Below are 12,732 nucleotides of genomic sequence, written 5' to 3' on the forward strand. Positions count from 1 at the left end.
ACCTAGGAAAAGTATTTTGTAAAAAAGATTGTTATGCATAGGGAGGCCTTTGGGGTCCAGGTTGACCTTGATTATGAAAATTGGAAGGCCCTGCTTGGTTGCCCTGATTCCAAGAGAAATTTAGGTGATTTCTCCATCCTGGATTGTAGGTGTTACTATATGGATTATTCTGGTATAAGGTATTAACATTATCATTAGAAGTGCCCCCAGAGGTGTTGGGGCATTCTTCTATGACATGTCCAGGGGACTGGCACCAAGCACAAATCTTAACCAAATTGACTGATGATGGCTCTCTAGGAACAATAGCCTCAATCCTCTTGATTAGGCTATTCAAATGAGCTTCCTTGGCTACTGTCCCATTCATAAAATATCCTTTCCCTCTTAGGATTCTTTCACTCTCTTGGGATAATTCCCACTCACGGGTTTTGTCAGCTAAGTCAAGTAAGAATTCCCATGCCTTTCCTTCATCTGTAAAGGATGTGAATCCCTCAAGACACATAGACTCTATCATTTGTTTAGTTCGGTAATCAATACCCTCATAAATTATTTAACATAAATGCCATAAGTCTAGGCCATGGTGAGGGCATTCTTGGAGTAGATACTTGAATCTCTCCATAAGTTTGGAAAAGGACTCACTAGGCTTTTACCTAAACTGAAGGATATCACTTATAAGCTTATTGGTATTGTGAGTTGAGAAAAACTTCTTAAGGAAGACAACTGTGAACTGTTCCCATGAGGTTATGGAATTTGCGGGTAACCCATACAACCACTTCTTAGCTTGGTCTTTCAATGCAAAAGTGATAAATCTAAGCTTAACAGCATCATCAGAAAGTTGTTGGATCTTAATTGGAATGCATACCTCTTCAAATTCCCTTAGAAATAGGTATGCATTCTTAAAGGTCAACCCATGGAAGTGAGGCAACATAGTGATGTATTGAGATTTGAATTCAAAATTATTACCCTAGGCTTGTGGTAGAACTATGCAGGAAGGTTGGGCTATTCTAGCGGGGTAGAACCTATCTTTCAGAGATTTAGGTAGAGTGTTTTACTGTTGGTCTCCCATATTGAAAGGTTTTAAAGAGAGCAAACATATATGGTCACTACTTGTTGGATCTCTTCTTTCTAACTGATTCTTAGTATTACGTACCCACCTAATGCAATAGAAAACTACTCACAACTAGAGTAAGACAAGCACAAAAGAATGGATTGCAAAACTTTTTCTTTTTATGATTTTTAATATTTTTTTTTGGCTTTTTGGGAGCTTACCGGTAGGGATCCAGGGTTGCTCATGTTAATTCCTGAGGTACTACTACAGAGCGAAACCTATCTTTATCATACTGTGAGGCATGAAAACCTCCACCGGTACAACTATTATTGTAAGTTGTTATTATCAGGAATTCAATAAAAAGAAAAGGAAAAACAAAAAAAAAGTAAACAAAGCACTCCGATTTACTAAAAGAAAGCGAAAAATAACATGGAACTGTCTCCCTGACAATGGCACCAAAAACTTGTTTGAGATTTTAAAATATAACCGCAAGCGTACGGATCAGTGTAGCTACAGGTCGAACACAAGGAGAGCAGCCACTTTATTTTATTTTTGCTTCTTTTAATAATGTGAATGTGAACCGATTAATGGTTGTGATCTAATTCTAATTATCATCCTAAATATTTGTATCTAAAATAACGTCTTAACCATTCATCATCTAAGAATTTAAAGATGTAAGCCACGCAATTAAAATTAAATAAATAAATAGACGAAAATAAATACCCCACGTAATTAAAAAGCAATGAAGGAAAAAAATACTGAAATAAAAATAGAGTAAAAGAAAGGGGATAAAGCTAGAGAGAGACTCACAAGAAGGTTTCTCTACTTAGCCCGAGGGATGCATCATAATATGAGCTTCCCTACTTGACCAAAGAGTCACTCTTACAAGGGTTACTCTACTTGGCTTTAGGGAAAGGGAGACAATTAAAATAAAAGCAATAAATTGATGGTTCTATGGCTAGGAGGGGCAAAGCTAACATATACACTAGTCATGAACCTTGGGGGAAAGGGATAGCAATAATGTAACAACTGAAATTAAAATCCTAAATTAGGAAAGAAAAGGTAGTCAGAAGAGGGAATGAGAGGGGGGAGAGAAGACTACTGAAGGTGCCTACTTACTTGAACTTCAACCCTTAAACTGAAAACTTGATCGATTTGAGATACTACCAGTACTAAAAATCAGATCTGGAATAAACCAAATCTAAAATTTCTAGTACTAAAGAAAACAAATCTAAAGAAAAAAATTGAACTTGAAAGACATGCTTCATAGCTTGTTCTTGTCACCTAGAACTAAGCCTAGAACTAGAACTAGAACTTGAAAACTACAACTTCAATTGTTTAAACAATAAAACTAAAAGACTGAATCAAAAACAAAAGTGCTTGCATTAATTGAATAAAAAGAACTTACAAAAGTGTTTAAAGCATAAACCTAGAACTAGAGCTAGAGAAAGAGACTAGAGAAAGAGATAGAGCAACTAAGAAAAAGCCCTAGAAGAAGAATGAAGTGTCTCCTCCCCTTGTGTTAATTCTATTATATAGAGAATAGGGGAGGGAAGCTAAAGATTTTAGCTTCTAAAAAAAATATATTTTTTTATCATGTTGATGAGGTGGAGGAGAGAGAAGAGAGAATTGTAGGAAGTAGGGAATCTCCAACGATTTTGCTTCCTTTTTCCTTCTTTTTTTTTTCTCTCTCTTCTTCAAACGTGGGAAGCATCTTAGATGATTTTTTTAATTATTTTTTTCCTTTCCTATTTTTTCTCCTTTTTTCCTATTTTTCTCTTTATTTTCTTATTTCTCTCTCCTCTTGCGTAAGAAACCCTTTGGCCGACCTCCTTTGAGTGATGAGTAGGAAAGAGAAAATCTTCTAAAATAAAAACCTCAACAAAATGGTATCTACGAGGTTCGAACTTGAGACCTCCTAATAAGCAAGGGATTTTACACACCACAACTCACCAACTACGCTAGGTAGTTGTTACCAAAAACGAATCTTCAATCACTTAAGGATGTGGTTCATCGATCTTTGTTAGCATTTAGAATATTCCTTGTACCTCTGAGACAACTGCAAACGGGTTGGTTTTGCATCTCGGTTCAGTTTTGATCCATTATTCGTTTTTTGACCCGAAAAGAATAATCACTTATACGGTTGACCAAATGAATGTGTACTTATAATTGAACATGTCCATCTTGCTTAGAATTTCATCTTCTTCGTAACCATGGAAAGAAATAGGACCTCTTTACATGTAAAATTAGAGATACAGTACCCGATAGTTCTTAAGGCCTTGAAAATATAAAACCTACAAGAAGAGAGTTAAACCCAAGGTAGCTCCATTCTAAATATGTAAAATGCATGTTTTACTGCCCTAGATTTCACACATAAATGTGCTCATCATGGCTTCATCTTTTCATCTCTGGTCCTCCATGTTCCTTGCTTCTGATAAATGACAATGGATGAATCTCTATACACCTTGGTCCTCCTTACTCCAATAGTCAAGATAGTTTCAAGTCCTAAAGCACAAGCTTCATATTCAGCAATGTTATTGGTATAGGGGAAATCGAGGTGGAATGATGAGGATAAGTGAAGGCCGTTAAGAGTGACAAGCAATTTTCCCACACCACACCCCTTTTGATTAGCTGCTCCATCAAAGAATAATTGCCATTCATTAGTTGTGTCTTCTTCCTCTATTGCTATGATTTCTTGATCAGGGAAGGCATCATCTAGGGCTATTCCGTCCTCTGTGGGGTGTGTAACCAAATGATCGGCTATAGCTTGCCCCATGATAGACTTCTGAGTAACATAGGTGATATCAAACTCTGATAACAAAAGTAGCCAACGAGCCATCCTTCTTGTTAGAGCTAGTTTCTCAAAGAGATATTTAATTGGATCCATCCTTAAGATCAAATGTACTGGATAGGACACCATGCAATGTCATAACCTTTTCGTTTCCCAAATCAATGCAGCACAAGTTCTTTCCAAAGATGTGTACCTTGTCTCATATTCTAAGAACTTCTTGCTGAGGTAATATATGCCCGTTTTTCTGCCTCTTTTTATACTAGCAACGAGCCCATGGAATATTCTCCCACGGATAATAATGTAGACACCCAATTTTGTCACGACCTTTGGCTATGATGAAATAAAGATATTAGATGGGACTTATGGCTTCCGATCAACAGAGATGATGATTAACTAAGAAAACCCAAATACACCAAAATTCCCCACTACCCAAAAATCCAGCACGAGAGAAAAGAGGGTCCAATTTTTGACATTTTATATATGAAGGAATCCATTCAAGATGACCATATGGATGGATAGTACGTGGAAATATGATTCTGACGATATATGGTACGTTAAAATTGGACTGTCAGATCTCTCGCAATCATCCCCAGAAAATCACATTTTCCTATGTGCATGCTGCGCGTGGTGGCCAACTTGCTAGAAACCCCAAGATTCTCCACCTACCCAAATGCACCAAAATTCCCCACCTACTCGAAAACCACGCGCAGGAGAAAAGAAGGTCTAAGTTTAACTTTTTATATGCAAAGAAATCCGATCATGATGACCATACAAATGGATAGTACTCGAAAATACGATTCCGATGATATATGGTACATCAAAGGCAGACCGTCACATATTCAACAACTTCCCCCAAAAAATACATTTCCTGCCTTGTTGTACACCATGCACCACGGCCTGCACACCCATGCGCTACAACCTGCACACCTATGTGCTGTGGCCTGCACACCGATGCGCTGCTGCCTGCACACTGGTGCGCTGTGGCCTGTATACAATGTGTGCCCTAGCTGCACACTGTGCACCCCCACTGCACACCCTGCATGCCCCTGCTGCACACCGCTTATGCCCCCACTACACACTGTGCACCCACGGCCTGCACACCCATGCGCTGCAGCCTACACACCCATGCGCTACTGCCTGCACACCCGTGCTTGCCTGCACACCCATACGCTGCTGCATACACACCCATGCACATTGCCTGCCAACCCTATGCACCCATGCCTATCATGCCCCATGTGCCCCTTTCCAGCCTTGTGTGCCACCATCAATGGCTGGAATTTGCGTTCCACTAGCCTGGTGGGTGAAGAGATTTTCTCCTCACCCACTTATGCATTTTACGCTACCCTACACTGCAACCACCCATTGGCCCAAAAAAGAATATTTTTACCTTATTGGCCCAAAAAAGTTAACTTTTCCCCTATTAGCCTAAGAAAATCCCCCTCTCTCCCATTGGTCCAAATTTTCATACTTTCCTCCCATTAGTCCAAAAAACCCATTTTTTGCCCCCATTGGTGAAGAAATTCTCTCTCCTCCCAATTGGTCTGAAAATCCTATAAATACCCTCTCCTTTGGATTTTACACACCAACATCACAACCCCACAACCACCCTTAGAGAGAGAAGCTCTGGCCTCTCTCCTCCTCCCCTCTCCCTTCGAGTTTCTTCGGGTCTTCAGAGCAATCTTCATCAAGATCAGAAATCTTGTTTGGATCTTCAAAGTGCTCTTCAGGACATTGAAGATCTTCAATCCAAGTTTTTAGTTTGATCCATTTTTTGTTGAAAATAGTATGTTTTTAGCCTCCCACCTTTGAGTGTCCTTGATTTTTACCAGAAGTAGAAATCCCTCCCCCCTTGAGGTTCTTCGGGTCTACGAAGAGATTTTTTTCATGATCTAGAGTTCTATTCGGATCTTAAAAGTGTTCTTTGGGGATTTGGGGATCTTCAATCCATTTTTAGGTCACTCTATTTCTTTCAAAAAATTGCCTTTCCTAGAGGAAGCTCTACCTAAGTGCCCCTAGAATCTTTCTAAAAATAGCCATTCCCAGTGGAAGCTCTGTCGGAGTGACACCTCAGCCTAGCCCTCCCATAGCTTATCCCCAGCGGAAGCTCTGTCCGAGTGCCACCTTAGCCTAGCCCTTTTATAGTTTATTCCTAACGGAAGCTCTATCTAAGTGCCACCTCAGCCAAAACCCAGAAGTAGCTCATCCCTAGCAGAAGCTCTACCGAAATACCACCTCAGCCTAAGCTCGGAAATATCCTTCCCTAGCCAAAGCTTTATCCAAATTCAAAATCGAAAGTAACCATTCCTAGCCAAAACTCTACCCACATATTATCACAGTCAATATCTCTCGAGAAAGGAAGTTGGAGGTCAAGACCATCTTCCCCTGGGCCAGAAGAATCCAGAAACCAGTTCGAACTAGCATCAACTAGGGGATCCACCCCTCTTGACCCGAAACAGGGGTCAAGCTCAGGTATAATTTCTTACCCAAATTAGCATAATGTAGACTTTATATTGACCTTGTTTTAGTGTATATAATCATTTAAATTCAGTCAATGCACATATGTGTGAAGAATACGGCAAGAATGGAGTGAAAAGATCAGAGAAGAAGTTACGAAGCAGTGGAATGCAGGGTTTCTACAAGTGGTGAAGTACCCCCAATGGTTGGCCAATATTGTACTAGTACCTAAGAAAGATGGCAAAGTATAGATGTGCGTAAAATTCCGAGATTTAAATAAGGTAATCCCTAAAGATGACTTCCTATTACCTCACATTGATGTATTGGTTGACAACATGACAGGGCATGCCTTGTTATCACTTATGGATAGATTCTCGAGATACAACCAAGTGAGCATACACCCAGAGGATCGTGAAAAGACAGCCTTCACCACTCCATGGGAAGCCTATTACTATAAAGTGATGCCTTTTGGACTAAAGAATGTCGGGGCAACTTATCAGAGAGCAGCTACAACCATATTGCATGATATGATGAACAAAGATGTGCAAGTCTATGTGGATGACATTAGCCATATTGCATGACATGACGAATAAAGATAGTGAATTCAAAAGATCAGCAGGGGCATATTCCCACACTAAGGCGATTCTTTGAAAGGATCAAGAAGTATTAGCTAAAGTTGAATCCTCAGAAGTGTGTATTCTGGGTGACAGTAGGAAAATTATTAGGTTTCTTGGTGAATGAAAGAGGCATTGAAGTCAACCCTATCAAGATCAAGGCAATTTAGGAGATGCCCACAACTCGGACTGAGAAACAGATATGAGGATTTTTAGGACATCCAGTATATCAGCAAGTTCATAGCACAGCTGACTACGATCTGTGAACCAATTTTCAAGCTGTTGAAGAAGGATCAGCCCATGGAATGGAATGACCAATGTGAACAAGCTTTTAATAAGATCAAAGGATACCTTATGAACCCACCAGTATTGACACCATTGGTGGAAGGAGAACCACTTCTGTTGTACTTATCAATGGGAGAATTTTCTATGGGCTCATTGCTAGCATAAAAAGAGACAAAAAAGGGGCAGAGCATGCCATATACTACCTTAGAAGTTCCTAGAGTTTGAGATGCGGGATACATCTTTGGAAAAAACTTGTGCTGCACTGATTTGGGCAACAAAAAGGCTGTGACACTACATAGTGGCTTATCTAGTGCATTTGATCTCAAGAATGGATCCAATCAAATACCTCTTTGAGAAACCAGCTCTAGCAGGAAGGATGTCTTGGTTTCTAGTTTTGCTATCAGAGTTTGACATCACCTATGTTACTCAAAAATCTATCAAAGGGCAAGCTATTGCTGATCATTTGGCTGCCCACCCCACAGAAGATGGAAGAGCCTTGGATGATGCCTTTCTCAATAAAGAAATCACAACAATAGAGAAAGAAGACATAGGTAATGAATGGCAGTTGTTCTTTGATGGAGCAGCTAATCAAAAGGGGTGTGGTGCGGGAATATTGCTTGTCACTCCTAATAGCCTTTACTTGTCTTCTTCATTCCGCCTTGACTTCCTCTGTACCAATAATATTATTGAATATGAAGCTTGTGCACTGGGACTAGAAATAGCCTTGACTATTGGAGTGAAAGGGGTCAAGGTGTATGGAGATTCATCCATTGTCATTTGTTGGACACAAGGAAAATGGAAGACTAGAGATGAGAAGATGAAGCCGTATCAAGAACATCTGGAATAAGTAATTGGACATTTTGAGAGGATCGCGTTCAAATACTTCTAGAGAGATAACAACAGGTTTACTGATGCCCTTGCAACCTTGGATTCAATGGTAGAATGCAACCCCATGGCTAGAGTTCGACCATTCTTAATGGAATAAAGAAGCAGACCCATTTATCAAAATTCAGTGAACTCTCTCACCATAGATGGTCGGTCTTGGTTTGCTCATATTATGGATTTTATTAGGGAAAGGAAGTATCTAGTGGAGGCCACAAATAGAGAAAAGAAAGTTTTGAGGAGACATGCCACCCAGTTTATTCTTCAAGGGGACTTGTTATACAAGAGGTCCTATGATGGAATACAATTTCTGTACATGGATGAGGAGCAAGTTGCAACAATCATGGAGAAAATTCATCAAGGCCTTTGTGGACCCCATATGAATGCCAAAATACTAGCTAATAAGATTCTTAGGCTAAAATACTATTAGAACACAATGGAAGCAGACTGTGTGAGCTTTGTCAAGAAATGCCACAAATGTCAGATATTTGCCAATATCATACACATCCCACCAATGGAATTGCACTCACTCAGTTTTTCTTGGTCATTCTCTATTTGGGGAATTGACATCATTGAGAAGATCAACCCCAAAGCATCCAATGATCACGAATTCATCTTGGTAACCATTGATTATTTCACCAAGTGGGTAGAAGATCAGTCATATACAGTCCTCACATCTGCTAAGGTCACAAAATTCATCCAAGAAAATATCATTTCCCAATATGGAGTACCTCAAGAGTTGATATCAGATTAGGGATATCATTTCTGGGGTAAAACCGATAAAATCTGCATGAAGTTTGGTATCAAAAGGCATTGCTCTATCACTTACAGGCCATAGACCAATGGGGTAGTAGAAGTAGCTAATAAGAATATCAAGGTGATCTTACAGAAAATGGTTGAAACACATAAGGATTGGGCGGATAAGTTACCACTTGCTTTGTGGGCATATCGGACTTCTGTATGATCCTCAATAGGAGCAACCCCTTTTTCTTTGGTATATAGGGTTGAGGGGGTTCTAACCATAGAAATATTAGTACCATCTCTAAGAGTGCTTCTTGATAGTTAATTACCTGAAGGAGAATAGGTGAAGGCCAGACACGACGAGTTCAACTTTCTCTACGAAAGGTGTATGAAAGCTATAGATAACCTAAAGAAATATTGACTGAGAATGGAAAAGGCCTTCAACAAGAATGTGAAGCCCTGTCACATAAAAGAGGGTGAACTTGTTCTTCAAGAACAAAGATCCCCAATTTATGACCCGAGAAGGAAATTCAGGCCCAATTGGAGTGGCCCATTCACTATCAAAGAGATTCTACCAGGCAAGATTGTGAAACTCATAGACCACAACGGTGAAAAAATACCCGGATTGGTCAACATGGATCAACTTAAAAAATATTATGTCTGATAGAGTGAATAGCCTAAACTATGCCATATCTGATTCCTCTCAAGGGATACGTAGGTAATTTGACATGTGCAAGTGCGGTCTCAATAATCTCAAGGCAATAAATTGGTTCCTAGATTAATAATCAAGGTATCTTAAAAAGATCATCATAGCATGAGTCCCCCAAGAATCATCATTTGGCATGTAAGGCCATTAGGCATTCATCATCTGTCTATGGTCCTCCAAATTTTTATCTAGCATTCCATCCCCCAAAAGTCACCACCCGGCACTATTATGTCAAGGCCAATTCATTTTCCACCCTTGATTAGTAAAAAAAAAAAGGATTTTGATACAATAGTGGTAAAGGTTGGTTGTGTCAATAGCTAATGAGTGAAACTTTGAAAAATCATCACATATCTTCTTTTCTTATGATGGTTTCAAGAAATGTCATGGGCTCTTTAGATGAGACATTGAGGAAATGGACCGTGGACATAAACATTGGTGACACCAAGTTTGTTAGAATCTATGAGTATGTCAATGGTCAGCCAGATTCAGTGCATTGAGCTACATCATAATCTGCTCTGATAGGTGCCTCAACATTGGGATGCCGATCTTCATGTATTTTGGTTTGGGTTGGTTGAGACCTATCCAACTCTTGAAGAATTCCAAGTTTATATGTTATCTCTACCTAAGGGTAAGTTGATTCAACCATCTTTGAAGAAAGACCACTCAGATGAGATTTAGGACTTTTTCGGATGGAAAAAGGAGGAAATGAAGCAATTCATCAGTTATGGAAAGATTGACATTCTGAAGGTGGCTAGAATCTTCATTCGGTACCTACCACTGGGGGGAATCCATCAACAATGATCGCAGGATGCTTATCCACTATGCATAATAGCTCGCTATGTTCTTCGATCTCTTGGACATTGTGCACCACTTGTTCTAATAGAGGTGGTAAGGCAATTGAAGAAAGGAGGAGATATCATTCCTACAATCCTTACAAAGACATTCAAGGGACTTGATGACATGCGCCATAGCTGCAGATTTGGGATTGATCATTATCACGGAAGTCCCGCTATTTTCTAACTTTGGCTACTTGAGAAATTGAAGCTGATTGGGCCGTTAAATGGATGTCAACTCAGAGCTCTTTGTTATCAAGAAAGAAGGGAAGCCCCAGAATTCAAGCTCATCGATGATTGAAAAGAACACTTACAAGGAAGAACTACAAAGGATATTGCATGAAAATACCCAAGGAAGCCACATGAGGATTTTCTGATGAAGACACTTGGATGCAACTACGTAAAGTTGATGGGATTGACTCACACATCCTTTTACTTGCCTATATATATTAGCCGATAGTATAGATTGAAAACAGAGGACCCAAAGGAGTTAGTGAATTTTTACCCACACCAAGAATTTTCTCCCTATATTGTTGCCTACCTATCCTGTTTATGGTAGGAAAGTTATTTTCAAGTAATTCACTTGGTAGTAGAATGAGGAAATATTTGGATTTTCATGTTATCCCAAATATTCCAATGAAGACTTGAGTTGTGGAATTGATTATGCCTAAATATTCCAAACCATAAACAAAAAGAGATTTTCTTTGTGCCAAAGATAGGTTTCCATTCATAAGATGCTAAAAAAAAATTGATGAACAAACAGGAGGAGGGAAAAAGAAAAAGAAAAGATATACATATGTTTGTGTTTACAGGAACTACAAGAATAAATCCCTAGGAGTCAAAATCATCATCTGAACCATGCTCGGCATCATCCTTATGAAAGGCCAAAGAGCTAGAAGGTGCCAATCCTGAAGTTGCCAATCTCCGTGCGAGATCCTCAACATACATTCTCTTGTCGATAGGAGCCGACCTGTCTCCTTAAAGCGTTGTTCTCCCTTTCCTGGGGAACATAGGGAATGATTAAGAAAAGAAGCAATAAAGAAGAGGGATGGGGCTAAGAACAGGAGGATACCTTGTCAACTACAACCTCAGATAGACTCTGATGCATTCTCCTAAGCTCAGCATAGATCTCCGGAGACACCTGAGGAAGAGCATGCCAGTCAAAAGAATTCAAGAACCAATCAAATAAGAGGTGTTTGGATACTCACACAGTCATATAGGATGGGTAGTCCGATGGATGCATCTCTGTCTAATCTGCACTTCAGGAGCTGGGGGATGCTCGCATGGGTCGCATTGGGATAGGATCAGCCTAGGAAACCACTGAAAGGATTGGTAGCCATCCAGAGGGGTCCACTCACAATAACAAAAGACCCTACCTGGGATGAGGCAGCAACACCTGCTCGTGACTGAGTGGGAGGGGGGTCCACAAGCTATGTCCTCCACTAAAAGAACATCAATAAAAAAAAAAGGGGATTTGAAATATGAAAAGATGCTTAAGAGAAGAAACATACCAGTGGCCCTCTGGGACCAAAAGGAGCACATACCGTCTCCTCCTTACAAAAGGCCTCATAATCCCTGCTTGGTCTAGGAAGGAATCAACCCATACCCCTTCGGCCAATCTCTCAATCTGACCTGCAGGGATACACTTCGGATAATGCATAGTAGATGGAGGAAAGCAAGGAGGGGAGCGCACAACAGGATCGGACCACTGAGGTGTGACATGCTCTCCCAAATACCAAGAGTGCCCCCAGATACCCCTAAACAGTATGTGGTTCTCTATTAGTTACATGGCCTGAGCAAAGTCATCAGGGTTAGGGAATCTGAGGTATCGGAACGGTCTCCAATTAACCTACAAAGTCAAGAAGAGGTGAGTACAACACAAGGTAAAAGGGAAATTCGATACCAAACATGACTTACCTTTGTAAGTCCACTCAGAAGAGAATGGGCAGTGATCCTGGAAGGATGGCACCTAATCCTCAATACGTAGTTGTCTCCCCATCTTGTAGCTATAGGGAAGGGCGAGCTCTGAGGATCCTTTAGTACAGGGGCTAGGGTGTCTATGTGTTCATAACACCAAGGTTAAATTGAAAGATCAAAATAAGGAGGTACAATCAATAATAATAATAAAAAAGAATAGAAAGAAAATGTGAAGTCACCTGGACAATGTAGCTTGCTCCCTTGAGGCCTTGATCCCCATATGATAGCAGGTCCAAGGTTCGCAAAAGGTATGCATTGGTGGCCCTACCCTAATCCCAAGAATCCACCTCCTGAAGGTTCCAGAAGATGGCAGCCATGCGGATATCCACCCCACCCCAGAGGTCACTGAAGAGACACTATGCCACAATAAATAAGAGGAAAGAGCAGGTTATTTGTGCAAAGTT

The 12,732-nt window shown here is 40.2% G+C and overlaps 1 non-coding gene across 1 annotated transcript; it reads left to right on the forward strand.

Annotated features, from left to right (window-relative positions):
* Positions 1-569: 569 nt before the first annotated feature.
* LOC122071296 lies at positions 570-676 on the forward strand. The gene has a single exon (XR_006138133.1). It is a non-coding gene; the product is annotated as a small nucleolar RNA R71 (small nucleolar RNA).
* The last annotated feature ends 12,056 nt before the right edge of the window (positions 677-12,732 follow it).

Source organism: Macadamia integrifolia, unplaced genomic scaffold (assembly GCF_013358625.1).
Source record: "Macadamia integrifolia cultivar HAES 741 unplaced genomic scaffold, SCU_Mint_v3 scaffold_19A, whole genome shotgun sequence".
Classification (NCBI taxonomy): domain Eukaryota; kingdom Viridiplantae; phylum Streptophyta; class Magnoliopsida; order Proteales; family Proteaceae; genus Macadamia; species Macadamia integrifolia.